Genomic DNA, 17331 nt, shown 5'->3' on the forward strand with positions numbered 1-17331 from the left:
CTTTAGCACCCAAGGCCCATCTGAAGCCCTTCTTGCCCTCTCGAATCCTGGTTCTGATTCCTGGTTGCCCTGAGCCAGTCTCCAGCAGCCCACAGCCTGTGCAGTTCCCCCGACCACGTTGCCCGCATCCTGTGTGGGTTCCTCAGCCACTGAGCCCTTTGGTGATCTGCTGCTGTGGTCACTGTCCTGTAGGGTCGTCTCCTCCTCTTCTTCTCAATGGGGGGGGGATTGTTTTTCCCCGTTACTGGTGTCCTACATTGGTCCGCTGCTCCTCCCAGAGTCTAAAAACCTTCATGTCCACTACCAAACACAGGCACCGCCATCTTGAACACATTTGCAAGATTTTACTTGCAATCGCCGTCTTCTCCTTTTACTACGGGTCTATGGAGCTGCCAGCATTAGGATCGGGCATTTGAACCCTTCTGTGTCTCCATTCCCTGCTCTCTTGGGTCCACACCAAAGGAAGCTCTGTCATAACAGTAGCCCTGGCAGCTCCGCCATTTTTTTCCACTCATTTAGTCAAATATCTTGCTTATTTATAGGTCTCGTGGCATAGACACTATCATGAGGAAAATAATAGCAGCTCATTATGAATCTAACAGAAGAAGAATTAGTTTTATTTTCTGTTTCTTAGTGAAGGTCTTTTAGAAGAAACACATTATGTTCTTTTGATTGTATCAACTCTGTTGCCCACATCTCTAACACATACTATTCATGGTAACAAAGCCTGCACCTGTGAACTGCACACAGGAGTCTCAGCAGCTGTGATTCATAATTGGGAAATATCATTTCCTGTGCCTCACTGGAAGCTCTTGTTACATATGGTTGATAATGGCTCATGTCTGCAGAACCATTTGTTCCTACATGCTGAAAACTGCCTGCTGGCTATCTCCAAACGCCACATAACACACTAAAGTACTGCAGTAACTCTCTCTCTCTCTCTCTCTCTCTCCCTCTCCCTCTCTCCCTCTCCCTCCCCCTCCTTCTCCCTCTCCCTCTCCCTCCCTCCCTCTCCCTCTCCCTCCCTCTCCCTCCCTCTCCCTCTCTCTCCCTCTCTCTCCCTCTCTCTCCCTCTCTCTCCCTCTCTCTCCCTCTCTCCTCTCTCCTGATGGCCAGTCCTGAATTAAATGAGTTCAAATTGGATTTTTCATTTTGTAGCTTTGAAATGTCTGGCTGCACCTGTCGCTTGTATAGATGCCAGTAGCTTTTATTTAAACAACAACAATGGTTAGTGCAACATTGTTAAAGCACCAGTGTCATGGGTACGAATCTGGCACCATCTGTAAGAAGTTTGTACATTCTCACTCTTTCTACGTGGGTTTCCTCGGGGCACTACAGTTTCCTCCAACCCTATGGGGGTTGTAGTTTCATTGGGGTATTTAGGCGGCACGGGCTTTTGGGCCTGTTACTGTGCTGTATGTCTAAACTTAAATTTAAAAAAAATACGTATCACAACACAAACTATACATAGAACTACATGTAAACACACTAATTACATTGTTGGAAATTCACGGTGTTAAATCAGTGCAGCCCCTCTGTTAGATACTATTTACATTTTTAATTAAAATCTAGAGGCTTTGATAGCTCAGTGGTTAGAGCACTGGTCTTGTAAACCAGGGTCACAAGTTCATTCCTCTCTGGGGCCTCATTCTCAAGTGGCAACTCTTTCTTCCTTACAGTAGACAAAGTTAAAGAATTTAATGTATGTTACATTCTAAATGTAGTATTAGGTGACAATAATGGAACCTTTACCTATATCTTGTTATTCATGCAATCCCCTGGGGAGCCCACCATTTCTGGAACTCGCCCACTATCCTCCCGAGTGCCATGTGTTTCAACTCTAACATCACATGGGCCTGGACGTAACCTTAAAGAGGGGCAGGCAGTTGGCTCGCCCTGAACCCTTGACTGCTCACCTCATCAACCTGTGAACGACCAGCTTGACAAGGCCCAGCAACAACCCCACAAGGAGAACCTTTGAGCTCCAGATCCCTCTGTGGTGATTCACCACTAGCCTAATTCAGGGGGTGATCGCTGTACCTGCAGGAAGATAACCGGAGGACAGAACACACCTGGTCGGCTGTCAATCAGCCGACTTGAATAGACCTAACTCCACCCGGCCAGCTGTCAATCAACTGCCCAGGCTATAATCCTGAGCTGGCCCCTCCTGAGCAGTCACTCCGGAGTTACCAGTGCAGCTACCACTGTAGCAGAGACTTTTAACTGATTAAATTGTGATGTACTGCTGCAGCAGTAAGCAGACACAAAAACTCAAGAAAGACTGTAGAACAAGCTTCGGCATTAGGGGCTGCAATCCCCAAGGAGTGGACTACCTCTATAGTTCAAGCCAGGGAGTAGAATCCAGACACACTCCGATGTGGTAAACACGAATCAGAAGAAACTCGTGGTGCTCCACACAAAGTTGGATCCCCGTGCCTTCCAGGCCCTCAAAGGCTGCACAGAGTACCCGGAAGCGATGGCTACCCTGGAGGCCATGTTCAAGCCCCCAACAAATGTGGTCTACGCCAGATCCCTCCTGAATATTCGGGCCCAGCAGCCAGATGAGACAGCCAAAGCCTACCTGGGAGCCCTGCGTGAGCTAGCTCGTCCGTGCCTGGCAGAGCCTGGGGTGAACGAAAAGGAAGTCGAGAGATTGGTCAAGGACGCCTGTTCTCGAGGTCTGTGCTCGAGAGCCTCCTGCCAGAAGTTACTATAAGACGGTATCTACACCCTGGCCTGAACTATAGAGGTAGTCCACTCCTTGGGGGCTGCAGCCCCCCATGCCGAAACCTGTTGTACAGTCTTTCTCGAGTTTTTGTGTCTGCTTACTGCTGCAGCAGTACATCACACACTCCACCCCTTCTGCACTGGGTGGTCGTAGATAAGTGCAGCCCAAATTTGAGGAGCACCCCTTTTAAGGTGGGCGAAGAGGAGCTGTAACCTCTCACACTCCATATACACGTCGCGCACAGTCTCTTCCCAGCCACAGAAGTGACAGGAGGCCGGGGTGTGGGTGAACTGACTCAGGCACCACTCGGTGCAACACTCTCCATCTCAGTCCATGATGTAAAGGGAGAGGACTCCCACATACAGAGACCTTCACTGAAGACTCCGTTTGCCACCTGGTGGTAAAACTGACTGCCACAGTTTGTCCAAACAGCAGTCAAGGGCAAGGAAGTGGAAAGTGTGCAGGAGCAGCCAGAACAGGGACCATTTCGGCATGCCCTGGAATGGCATGGCACGGATCACCGCTAGGTGGTTTATGTTGTACCTGACTGTCTCCCGAAAAAGACATTGGGTCTTGGGTCCAATGAACATCTCTAGCTAATCTGCGGTCAACAGAGCAAAGATCGCTCCACCCCTATCCCCCCTCCACTAAGGCCAGAGCCCCCTCTACACCCATCACCATGGAATGGGAACCAACCCCTCCAGAATAGAGCATGCCCCAAACCTGCAACAGATCATGATACAATGTGGATAGCTCCTGCAAAGCAGCACGGCTGATATTCGCCACCAGGGCTCAGGTGCTCTCCTGAAAGCAGCATTCCTGGCAAAGGAAATAAGTAGCTAACGTGCCATCGAGGAGGGGGTTTAGTGTACATGTATCTCTGCAGCGCCCTGAAGCAGAGAGCCGGCAGCTGAGCACAAACATGCACTAGCGACTGCCCGCCATCCACGATCGACAGACTGAGGACCATTGTAGAAATCCAGTGCCTACTGTTTCCCCAGAAGAAGTCCACCAACTTACTCTGGGTCATGGCAACAAAAACCATGGCTGGGACCCAGGGTGACCAGCACCCAAATCAGTAAGAGGCCATTACCTCTATGTCCTGCCAGTTGGCTAGACTCTTCATTGGCACTCAGGTAGACTTCCAGGTACAGGAGACATGTAATGCTCCTCTCAAAGATTCTCATCTCCGTCAGAGAGTTCACTTGCCACTGTCTCACCAGAAGGCTGGATCATTCTGCAGAGGATATGGCTGAGAAGACCTTCTGGCACTCATACATCCTCTGCCAATCATCGGGGTCAGTGACCAAGAGGAGGAAGTCATTGGCGTAAGCCAAGTGGATGACTTCCAACACTGGCTTGAGCAACACCAGACCTGTCATCCACTTCTGAAAAAGGCACAGGAATAGAGTACAGCTCCAACATGGGTCATCCCTGATGGATCCCATCTGCTGAAGCAAAAAGGCACCTTCAAGGATCTGTTGACCTGCTTGGTCTAGTTTTGCTATTTTTGGTACACAGTCAGCCAATCTGTTTGCTAATAGTTTAGCTATTATCTTATAATCTGTGTTAAGTAGAGATATTGGTCTATACAATGCTGGTGTTAGTGGATCTTTCTCCGTCTTTGGTATTACTGTAATTATTGCTGTTTTGCATGAATCTGGTATGTTTTGTGTTTTTTCAATCTGGTTCATTACTTCCAGGAGAGGAGGAATTAATAATTCTTTAAATGTTTTATAGAATTCTATTGGGAGTCCATCCTCTCCCGGTGTTTTATTGTTTGGTAGTTTTTTTAATATCTCCTGTATTTCTTCTATTTCAAATGGTTTTATTAATTTATTTTGCAGGATAAACTGGATTTATTAAAAAAAGATGAACAACGGACAATATCTGTAAATTCATTAACTTAATCCATGCAGTACAAGGAAAAAAAACTCCAACAATAGTGGTTGCTTTAGATGCAGAGAAAGTCTTTGACAGAGTAGAATGGAATTATTTATTCAAAGTACTACAAAAATTCAACCTACCAGAGAAATATATTAATTGGATTAAAGCATTATATAAGGGACCAATGGCGAAAGTGACAGTAAATGGATATATATCAAAACAATTTAACTTAAGCAGATCAACAAGGCAGGGATGTCCACTATCTCCCTCACTATTCGCGTTGCTATAGAACCACTAGCAGAACTGATAAGAACAGAAAATAAAATAAGAGGGATAAAAATAAAAGAAAAGGAATATAAAATCAGTCTATTTGCAGATGACATTATAATATACTTAACAGAACCAGAAATATCAATAGAAGAATTACATAAGAAATTGAAGGAATATGGAGAAGTATCAGGGTACAAGAGCAACGCAAATAAAAGTGAAGCAATGCCAATGAATAATGCGATTTCACAAAGTTTAAGAAAGAATCACCATTTAGATGGCAAACACAAGCAATTCGATACCTAGGTATACAACTAAATAATAATCTCGGCCATCTATATAAACTAAATTATCAGCCATTAATGAAAAAAATACAAGACGACTTAGAGCACTGGAAAGACCTACGACTAACACTGATAGGAAGGATAAACTGTATTAAAATGAACATCTTTCCAAAGATAAAATACCTATTTCAATCATTACCAATTCACGTAAAAGAGAAATTCTTCAAGGAGCTAAAGAAAATAATAAGGAAATTCTTATGGAAAGGGGGGGAAACCAAGGATAGCACTAGATAAATTAACAGAATGGTTCAAACAAGGAGGCTTACAACTACCAAACTTTAAGAATTATTATAGAGCAGCACAATTAAGATACCTATCAGATTTTTATCAAACAAGGGAAAAACTAGATTGGACCAGATTATAACTGGATAAAATAGGGGAGAAGATACCTGAACATATACTATACAAGTGGGATGATAAATTGGTGCAACGTAGGAATTCACCAGTATTGCACCATCTGCTCAACATTTGGAAGATTATTCACGTAGAAAGGAATAAAATAAATGATCAACTACCAAGTTAATACTGACACAAAATCAACTAATTCCTTTCACAATAAATAACCTTTCCTTCAGAGAATGGGAGAGAAAAGGGATCAAAAGAATAGAAAATTGTTTTTCGGGAAATAAATTATTATCTTTTGAACAAATGAAGGACAAATATAATATAACTCACGATACAATGTTTGCATACCACCAACTGAAAACCTACTTGAAGGACAAATTGGGAAACAGTCTGAGGTTACCAGAAGGAAGTAATTTTGAATATGTGATAACAGACACAATGATAATTTAAAAATCTATAACAAACATGTACATCAAACTGCAAGAAAAGGAGAACGAGGAAACCAACTGTAAACCTAAACAAAAATGGGAACAAGATCTAAACATAAAGATAAAGAATGAAACATGGGAAAAGCTATGCTCCGGAACTATGAGAAATACAATAAACATGAGGTTACGCATGATACAATATAATTGGTTACACAGGCTATACATCACACCCCAAAAGTTAAATAAATGGGACCCAACAGTATCAGACAGATGTTTTCGCTGTAAAAAGGAAACGGGAACAACAATACATGCAATTTGGACATGTGAGAAAGTGAAAAAATTTTGGGAAGATCTAAACCAGATATTAAATAAAATCACAAAAAGCAATATACCAAAAAAGCCAGAGTTCTTCCTTCTAAGTAATATAAGAAATAAAGAATTTGGACTTGATTTAGATGGAGCATAAAAAAGATTTATTATGATAGCCTTAGCTGTAGCAAAAAAATGTATTATGTCAACCTGGAAATTAGAAGACAACTTGAGAATACAAGAATGGTACATGGAAATGAATAAATGTATTCCATTAGAAAAAATAACATATAATTTAAGAAATAATATCACAATATTTGAACAAATATGGGAACCATACATGAAATACAATAGAGAAATCCTACCACGGACCTCCAGCACCTGAAATGACAGAAGGAGAAGACAACGAAATGAACTGACTCAGTATATAAAAGTAAAAGACAAAAATTTCTGTTTATTTTTATTAAGTGACGACATTGTTTAACGGGTTTAATGTATCTTATAGATTGAACTTTAAATACATGGGAAGGGGGGTGAGAGAGGGAGGGAAGGGAGGGGGGAAAAGGGGAGAAAATAACACTGTATATACTCAAGAGAAAAAATGTCTATGTATTTTGGTCAGTATGGTTTATAGTGTGAAAAATAAAAAAAATTTAAAAAAAGGATCTGTTGACCTTGTGCTGTGTTCAGAGAAGGTTTGATGAGTTCAAAGAGAATCAGGCTTGATAATGCGTTATTCACAAACTGTGGTCTTTATTTATGCACAGAGCATCTCATTAAAGGGCACTCAACCTAGACTAACCCACAATAATACACAAATAACTACACATCGGGTGGAAATAAATCACTGCTAAACATTTTCAATTCCTGATTGGAAATGCAAGGATTAAACATGCAATACCCACCATCCCTCTCTATCTCTAGCAATCATCACACACCATTTGACACTAAATTATTTACAATGAACAAGTATATCAAATGAACCTGATCTCCAGTGTCGCCGCTGCTCAGGATCCAGGACAGGCCCATCGCAGTCGGCCCTCCGGAGCTGCCTGTGGTCCACAGCCTGAAGTTCAGTGAAGGTTTTCATGCAGCAGCAGGAACAGAGAGTAAACTCTGTATGCTGCTTTTTCAATGTAGGGCCCATCCACGTGACCTGTGAGGGCCAATTGCATGCCAGTCTCATGTGTGGGTATTTCTAACTACTGATTGACACCTGGAGGACCAATCACAAGGGCCAATCATGCATTAGCCTCATGGTGGGCAGATCTAACTCTTGATTGGCAATTGAGGTGACTACCAACTAGATTCCCCCAGAGAGGTCAAATGACCATCCACAATCCACATTCTGACCAGGTTCCAGACAGAGGTCACATGAAGCTCCACAATCCACACTACACCTTGACAAAACAAGGTGAAACAGTTGAATGTGGGTCATGAAACGCGGCTGCTGTCTGAACGTACACAGGGTCCCAAGGAGGCAGCCATGATCCATCCTGTTGAGTGTCTTCTCCTGGTTGAGGAGGGAAAAGCAGCCAACAGACCAGCCTCAAGGGACAGATGGAAGCAGCTTTCCTATTGATAGCAATCATTCTTGGTGTCCCAATTAAACAGACAGTACCCTCTTTTTCAGTAGTTAGTGCCGTCTCTGCACTCACATTCTTACCCTTCACTCTCCTACTTTTAATCCCTGAGTCATTGAGATGTAATAGTCTGAATGCTCTTCTGTTTGGAAGTATTCTGTCATCTGAATCTGTATTTTTCCCCTGTACATTTGGTACATCTACTCTTCTATGGGTACAGAGATGATGAGCATTCAAACTCATTGCCTCAGCAAACTCTCAGAGATAGTGGGGGGAGGGTTGTGGTTAGTGTAGCGGTTAGCACAATGCTATTACAGTGTCATCGACCTGGGTTCAAATCCGGTGCCGTCTTTAAGGAGTTTGAATGTTCTCCCCATGTCTGCGTGGGTTTCCTCCCATCATCAAAAAATGTACGTGGTTTGTAGGTTAATTGAGATATTTGGGCTTGGGGGCCGGAAGGGCCTGTTAGTTTATAAAAAATTAAAATGAGAACAGAAATACTGGAAGGGCTCAACCAGTCAAGTGGAAAGGGAAACCAGGTTCCAGGTTGCTTAAAATGGAGTTCATCTGGAGGCAGATGGAGTTCAACCCCGAGAAGTGTGGGATGGTACATTTTGGAAGGACAAACTCCATGCAGAGTACAAAGTTCATGGTAGGATTCTTGGTAGTGTGGAAGACCAGAGGGATCTGGGATCCTTGTCCACAGATCCCTGAAAGTTGCCTCACAGAAGAGGTCAAATGACCATCCACAATCCACATTCTGACCAGGTTCCAGACGGAGGTCACATGAAGCTCCACAGTCCACACTACACCTTGACAAAACAAGGTGAAACAGTTGAATGTGGGTCGTGAAACGCAGCTGCTGTCTGAACGTACACAGGGTCCCAAGGAGGCAGCCATGATCCATCCTGTTGAGCCCCATAGAAAAGTAGACAGGGTAATTAAGAAATCTTATGGGGTGTTAGCTTTCATAAATTGAGGGATTGAGTTTAGGAGCTGTGAGGTAAAGATGCAGCTCTACAAAACGAGTTAGACCATTCTTGGAGAACTGTGTCCAGTTCTGGTCGCCTCATTGTAGGAAAGACATGGAGGAGTTGGAAAGGGTGCAGAGGGGATTTACTAGGATGCTGCCTGGTTTAGAGAGTATGCATTATGAGCAGAGATTAAGGGAGCTAGGGCTTTACTCTTTGGAGAGAAGGAGGATGAGAGGATATTACAAGATATTAAGAGGAATAGATAGAATTGACAGTCATAACCTCCTTTCCAGGGCACCACTGCTCAATAAAAGAGGGCATGGCTTTAAGGTAATGGGAGGGAATTTCAAGGGAGATATTAGAGGAAGGTTTTTTTTACCCAGAGAGTAGTTGGTGTGTGAAATGCACTTCCTGGGTCAGTGGTGAATTTCAAGAGACCACTAGACAAGTACATGGAGAAAGTTATGGTGGAGAATTATGTGGGAGGCAGGGTCTAAAGATCAGCACAACATTGTGGGCCGAAGGGGCACAGCATATTTAAGGGGGGTCATGGTCTGAAATCATAACATATTTTCCATGTTCATGTCGTCGGTAGAAGTATGGAACAAACCAACCAAACTTGACTGCTTCACAAGGGGAAAGGGACCCCATCATCTTTGAGCAACAAGGGGCAGTACCCAAACAAGAGGTTGAGAATGACTGGTCTAAGTGATGAGAAGGAGGGAGTGGACAAAGGGGAGATTTGAAGCGGAGGTTGATCAGGTCTGATTAGTAAGGGTGTCGAAGGTTATGGTGAGGAGGCAAGAAAATGGGATTGAAAGGAAAAATAGATGAATCAGAATTTATTGTCATGGGCATGTCATGAAATTTGTTATTTTGCAGTTGCATTACAGGTGAAAATATTGCTATAAATTGCATTAAAAATTACTGTTAAAGAAGGGAAAGTGATGTAGTGTCTGGTTAATCTGATGGCAGAGGGAAAGAAGCTGTTTTTGTATTGTTGGGTTATTGTCTCCAGGCACCTGTACCTCCTTCCTGATGGTAGCAGTGAGAAGAGGGCATGGCCTGGGTGGTGAGGGTCCTTGAGGATAGAGGCTGCTTTCTTAAGAAACCAGAGAAGTCAATGTTAATGCCATCCAGTTGGAGGTTGCTCAGACAGAAGGTGAGGTGTTGTTCCTCCAATTCGCGGGTGGTCTTAATCTGGCAGTCTGGCAGTTAAACTCCCAGTTATTAGTTGATGTTGCTGATCATTGTACCATTAGGTCTTCTTGTTTTTAAAGTAAGTGCTTGGCTTTCTTAATTGTATTGCCTTTGGGGTGATAATGGTGAATATGAGAAATGGACGGTTTCTGAATACAGAGAATTCAAATTGGGGTGATGTCAGGATGCAGTTTTTCATATCTGGAATTGGGAACAAATTTTCCCTTCAAAATTTCTGTTTAGATTGGACTGTTGAAATTTTCCCATTCTGAGTTTGATAGATTTTTGTTGCTGGAGGCTACTGGTGCATACATATCAGACCTGCATGCATTCACCTTAAACTCACAGATTGGCAGAACAGGCTCAAGTGGCTGATATTTTAAAAAAGCCAAATAATATTTTTCAAATAAGTAAAATTCAGGACATTCAAATCAGTTTTACCCTAACAAATCGTGTTACAATGTATTCCCATTTTCAAAGGCCTGCTTGTCATTGGTTATCATTTGTACACAAACATTCCCTGGAGTTCTCATAAGGATTCAATCCAATTAGTGGGTAGTAGTAGGACAGCACTAAATGGTGCCCTTCCTTACGGAGGTCAGACTGAGATTACATCAAGTACAGCATATCCCTCAGCACATTGTCCATGAGCTTTGGATGAATCAGTTTGCAGTACTTGGTGATGGGCGGTGCTGTGATCTGGAACACCAGTCAGATTTGTGCACACCGGAAGGCATCTCCTATACAGTAGGTTGGATGATTTTCAGTAGCAGATGATGTGTGTGTGTGTGTGTGTGTGTGTGTGTGTGTGTGTGTGTGTGTGTGTGTGTGTGTGTGTGTGTGGGTTTGTGTGTCTCAGCCTGTATCTGTGTGTGTGCCAGTCTGTACTTGTATGTGTGTCAGTTTGTATCTGTGTGTGTGTCAGTGTTTGAATGTCAGTCTGTATCTCTGTGTATGTGTTAGTCTGTTCTGTGTATGTGTGAGAGAGAGAGCGTCCATGCCTGTGGGTGTGTCAGTCTGTACCTGTGTGTATGCTAGTCTGTATCCATGGTAACAACCTGTTCAGCATGGAGTCCTGTACTTCGCAGCCATGGTTCTGTACTGACTTCAGACAATAACTCAAAACCTCTTCCCTGATCTTCTTGCCAAGGTTAAATTCTGGAAGAAGATTATGGACTGCCTCAGCTCCTGTGCAGCATTAAGAGGGCAGCAAATGTGTGGACATTCATGTGAAATGGTTTGCCCTCTCCATCAGGATTATGATATCCAGTTGCTGATTTAGAGCAGTGAATGCCCCCTCTTCTCAGAGTCAGACTTCCAGCCTGCAGAGTGAACACTGTCCATGGGCATTTATGAAATCCAAGGTGTGGAGTCAGTCACACTCAAAACAAGGCTATGTCTTGCAGGAAGCCACCTGTCTGTTACATTGTTCCCTTCAGAAGGTACTGGGAATATGGTGCAGAGGAGCAGAGCAGAGGCATGCACCCAAACCTGGGTTAAGCATATTGATAAAATAAAAAAGAAATTGGATATATTGGCAGTTGTACTTCCTGTCAGTCATTGGAAAGAACCTGGTCATCGAGTTCAAGGACGGTCTATGTGGTGCAATTGTGTCCACAACTGTGCTCCAGGAAATTTTCCAGGTCATTTGCAAGTGGAGCAGTTTGCAGAATTTTTATATACAGTAAAACTGGGTAAGTGAATTTACTGGTTGCTTGAGGCAGCGTGTTGTGTGATTGAAGAACTTTAAACTTCTGTATTTTTTATTCATTTATTTTCCATGATTTTTTTTTTGTTGCCAGTTGCTTGAAGCTGCTGGTGTCTTAAATTCTGGATAACAAGTATTTTATGTAAAACTGTCCGGGAAAAAAAGTGGAAAAGAAGTCCTCAATGTGGTCTTCATTCTCATTGCTACCCTTGTGTGAAGCTGAATGTTAGGCCCTTAGTGTACAAGCATGTATCACTACACAAACTGAAATCCTATCTGTCCCCAGCATTGTGCATAAGAGCTCTGGCCATGTTTCTATCAGTGATGATCATTTTGGTCAGACCATTCCTCACGTGTGCCTCAATCACAAGTCACTGAGATAGTGTTCTGGATAAAATATCCTCAGAGCCCTGAGGATAAAGGAAACAGTTAATCCTCTGACTTGTTTCCCATAGCAGACTGTCAAGGTCACTGGCAGAATGTCTCATCACCAAAACCTGCAAGCTTGAACCAACAGCTTGTTTAGTTCATGATGAGGAAGGCTTAAAAGACTTCCTGTGTGAAATAAAGCTTGCAGTGCATTTCTTCAAATTCACCGCCTGTGTGTCCGTCTGACTAGATTCATCAGTCAGTCCTCATTGGTAGTAAATATAATTATGTAATGATGTGAGTAGTGGCTGTAATTATATATTTATACATCTCCCTTCAACGCTTCATTGGCAGGAACATAGGAGCAGATAGAACAATATTTTATACTCACCTTCCAACATCTACTTTCTAGTGATGAGGAACCAGGAGAAAGGTTAATAATGTTTAACAGTGGCACAATTCCCAAAAATTATTCAACAAGTAGATATAATTTTCAGGCATACAGCACGGTAACAAACTCTTCCAGCCCGCGAATCCGTGCCGCCCAATTACACTCAATTAATCTACAACCCAAGCAAGTTTGGAAGGGTGGGAAGTAACTGGAGCACCCAGAGGATACCCATGTAAAAATTCCTTGCAGACACCTCCAGATCATCATCCACAATTCCAAAATGATTTAGAGTGGTAGATGTTTACAATGGGTGGGCCCAATATTTTAGAATCAGTAAAAGAAATTATTGTCATGAACACATCACAAAATTCATTGTTTTGCGGTAGCTGGAAAGTTGCTATGAATTATATTAAAAAATAGTGCAAAAGAAGAGAAAAAAGTGAGGAAGTGTCTGTGGTTCATTGTCCATTCAGAAACCTGATGTTGAAGGAGAGGAAACTGTTTTTGTACTGTTGGGTGTTCATCTTGGGGACTCCTGTACTTCCTTCCTGATGGTAGAGTGACAAGAGGGCATGGCCTGGGTGGCGAGGGTCCTTGAGACACCACTTCTTGAATAATGTCCTGAATGGAATGAATACAAATGCCCATGATTATGTTAGCCAAGTTCACAACTCTGTAGTCTTTTCCTGTCCTATGCATTGGCATCTCCATACCAGGCACTGATGCAATCCCCAACCAGAACACTCTCTATGATACATCTGTCGAAATTTGCAAGAGTCTTTGGTTACATACCAAATCTCTTCAAACTCCTCATGAAGTATAGCTACTAGTGAGTCTTCTTCCTGTTTGCATCGACATGAAGGCCCCAGGATAGAGATGTTGACACTCAGGAATTTGAGTGTCCTTAACCCTCTCCACTGCTGACCTCTCGATGAGGACTGGATCTGTGGTGATACACCACCGGCCTACTGCAGGGGGCAACATCTGTACCTGCAGGAGTGTAAGGGGACGGGACACCACCTGCCTGGCAGTCAATCAGTCGACCTGAAGGGATCAAACCCCACCCGGGCGGGTGTCAATCACCCTCCGGGATAAAGCCTGTACCGGCTCCCGAAGCTCACTCAGAGTTACTGCAGCTACAGCCAGCCTGGCTCTGTGGAAGTCTTTGTGGATTAAAGCCTATTGTACAGTCTTTACTTTGTGTGTGTCTGATTCTAGCTAACAGCGCACCACAGGATCATATTCCCCTGAAGTCCATAATCAGTTACTTACTTTTGCTGACTTTGACTGCAAGGTTGTTGTGATATCATTCAACCAGCTGCACTATCTCCCTTCTGTCTGCTTCCTCATTGTTGTCTGTGATTTGAATTTGTTATTGAACAAAACAAACAACCCATCTAAATGAAAAGAACAGTTCTTTCATAACATGGTAACAACAATGCTGTAAATAATTAACATGTGTTTAATATTAAAGCAGCTGCTGGAGAACTGGACTGCTGAATTAGTAATATCTCAGCCATCAAATACAGAACCAGTTCATAAATATGGATAACATCATGCACCCTGCTTTAATAATACACAATAAATGTAGATTGAGAAATGTTTTAAAATGTCTTTCTGCCATATTTGGCATTGGGTTTTGTAGCTTGGCTTCTATCTGCTCCACGTGTAACACTCAGCGAGGGGTTATTATCTTGGAAATAGAAAACACCATCTCTTAATGAGCAAGGGCACCACTTATCTTCCATCAGATTATTACCATCAGTAATTATGCAAGTTATTGATATATTGTTCATGTATTATTGTAATTAGTCTGTTAACATGTCATTGAGATGTTTCCACAACCATTTCATTCCTTTGTAATGCCAGATAGAAAGAATTTGAAGAAACAAAAAAAATTTGATAATGTTGCCAACAGTTTTTTTCAAATATGAAGATGTGAATCAGAATCAGAATTTGTTGCCATGAACACGTGTCATGAAATTTATTGTTTTGTGACAGCATGATTCTGCATTACAGGTGCAAAAAATATTATAAATTATATTTCCCTAAATACAATATTTAAAAATATAATTAGTGCCAAAGAGGAGAAAAAGGTGAGGTAGTGTCCACTGTCCATTCAGAAATCTGATGGCGGAGGGGAAGGAGCTGTTTTTATAACATTGGGTGTTCGATTTCAGGCTCCTGCACCTCCTTCCTGATGGTTGCATTGAGAAAAGAGCATGGCCTGGGTGGTGAGGGTCCTACTTTCTTCAGACACCGCCCCTTGTAGATGTCCTCAGTGGAGTGAAGAGTGGTGTCCATGATGGCACTGGCCAAGTTCACAACACTCTTCAGCCCTTTTCCTTTTTCAAAGACTGTGCAAAAATTATTGACTGGACATTTTGAATGCTTGGTAGATGCTCAACAAAATAAATATTGCGCTATCATTTTGTGATGTCGGAAAGTACCCCTCTCCAAGTAATGTATAATTGTGCAGGCAGGCAGACAGGGATTCAGAACAGCTACTAGAAATGGCTTGATTGCATTCTTTTTATCTTGACTTTTTTATTGCACCAACCAAATTATTTGTGAATTTTATGAATCTCGGCATCTCTTTAAAAGTCTTACTTGGGGGAATTCATCTAATATACTCTGAAAAAAATCTGGTTATGTATCATGTTGCTGATTGTAATGACAAATCCATTCATTTATTTCATTCATTTAAGGAATGTGGGATTTTCTGGCCAAGCCAGCATTAAACTTCCCAACCCAAATTGCCTTTGAGCTGCATTCTTGAACCACTGCAGTCTTTGGGAGAGAGTTCCAGGACTTCAACACAGCATCAGTGAAGAAATGGCAATATATTTCCAAATAAGGATGCTGGGCATGCTGTTTTCATGTTTTAGCTGCATTTGTGATGAAAGCATATCAGCATGTCTCCTTCCTCAGGGGTTGTGGAACTTCAGTATGACATTGGAAACCCTGGTAAATTCCTTCAGATGTGTGGTGGAAAATGTGCTGACCAGTTTCATCGTGGCCTGGTATGGGGACATTAATTTCCCTGAGTGGAAGCCCTGTTAAAGATAGTGGATACAGCTCAGTACATCACAGGTAAGAAAGATTCTCTCTACTATCAAGAACATCTCCCTGGAATGTTGCAGTTGGAGCCCAGCAGCAATCATCAAGAAAGAGGGATAGGTGCCAGAAGACTAGCACCATCAGCTTCAAGAACAGTTGCTACCCTTCCAACATCAGACTCCTCAACAACAAACTCTGAGACTCATTTAAGGACTCTTGGCAATTTATTTATGACTGAATATTTATTTTTGTATCTGTATTGCAGTCAGTTTGTCTACATTTCTTTCTTTATTTACATTTCTCTCTTTTGTATATGTATTTTTCCTTGAGAACAGTTTACACTACCGATAAGTAGAAGTTCTGCTTGGCCTGCAGGTAAAAGAATCTTAGGGTTATATGTGATGTCATGTACAGTGCCGTCCATAATAATTGGGACAAAAACACTTTTTTCCTTTATTTGCCCCTGTGCTCCCAGTTTTAAATTTGTAATCAAACAATTCACATGCAGTTAAAGTGCGCATTTTACATTTTATTCAAGGTTATTTGTATACATTTTGGTTTGATCATGTCAAATTGCAGCACTTTTTATATATAGACCCCTCATTTCAGGGCACCATAATATTTGGGACATTTAGCTTCATGATTACTCAGGTATGTTTAATTGCTTCATTGGTGCAAAAGCTTTTGATCACCTTTGGACCCTGTAGTTGCCATTTTTCAACATGCGGACCAGAATTGTGTCAATGAAAGTCAAAGAAGCCATTATGAGGCTAAAAAACAAGAATAAAACAGTAAGAGACATCGCCCAAACCTTAGGATTTCCAAAATCAACTGTTTGGAACATCAGTAAGACAAAAGAGCGTACTGGTACACTCAGTAATCACAAAGGGATTGGTAGGCCAAGGAAGATCGCCTCTGTTGACGACAGAAGAATTTTCATCATAATGAAGAAAAATCATCAAATTATATCAGAAACACTCTTCAGGAGGAAGATGTGGATGTGTCAATGACTACTGTCCGCAGAAGACTTCATGAACAAATATACAGAAGCTAAACTGCAAGATGCAAACCATTGGTCAGCCACAGAAAGGATGGCCAGTTTACAGCTTGCCAAGAAGTATTTAAAAGAGCCTGCTGAATTCTGGACGAAGATCTTTTGGACAGATGAGACCAAGATTAACCTGTATTAGAGTGACATCAAGAGCAAAGTGTGAAGGCATAAAGGAACTGCCCAAGATACAAAGTGTGGTGGAACATGGTATTGCGGGCACGTTCCCCATGGAGCTGGGCAGGCTGGCTCACCTGTGGAACTGGTAGCCCCTCCCCCTAAGACCCCTAATAAAGGCCGAGAGCCCTAGTCTCCTCTCTCGTACCTGCCCTTGGATGAGCCAGCAGGATGCTGAGGTATGCTTGGATCTTTAGAATAATAAAGCCTTTGGCCCTTACTTCATGTCTGTGAGTGGTCATTGATCGCGTACCACCTTTGGCATGGTTTGCATCTTGCAGTGTAGGCACTGTTTTTCTTCCTTGGAATACCCATCCCTTTGCGATTACTGAGCTTACCAGTGCTGTAATTTCTACGTGGTCAAACCAAAATGGATACAAATAACCTTGAATAAAATCTGGAATGTGCACTTTAATTAGATGTGAATTGTTCAATTACAAATTAATAACTATGGAGCACAGGGGCAAATAAAGGAAAAAAAAAGTGTCTTTGTCCCAAACATAATGGAGGGCA

Source organism: Narcine bancroftii, chromosome 1 (genome assembly GCF_036971445.1).
Source record: "Narcine bancroftii isolate sNarBan1 chromosome 1, sNarBan1.hap1, whole genome shotgun sequence".
NCBI lineage: Eukaryota > Metazoa > Chordata > Chondrichthyes > Torpediniformes > Narcinidae > Narcine > Narcine bancroftii.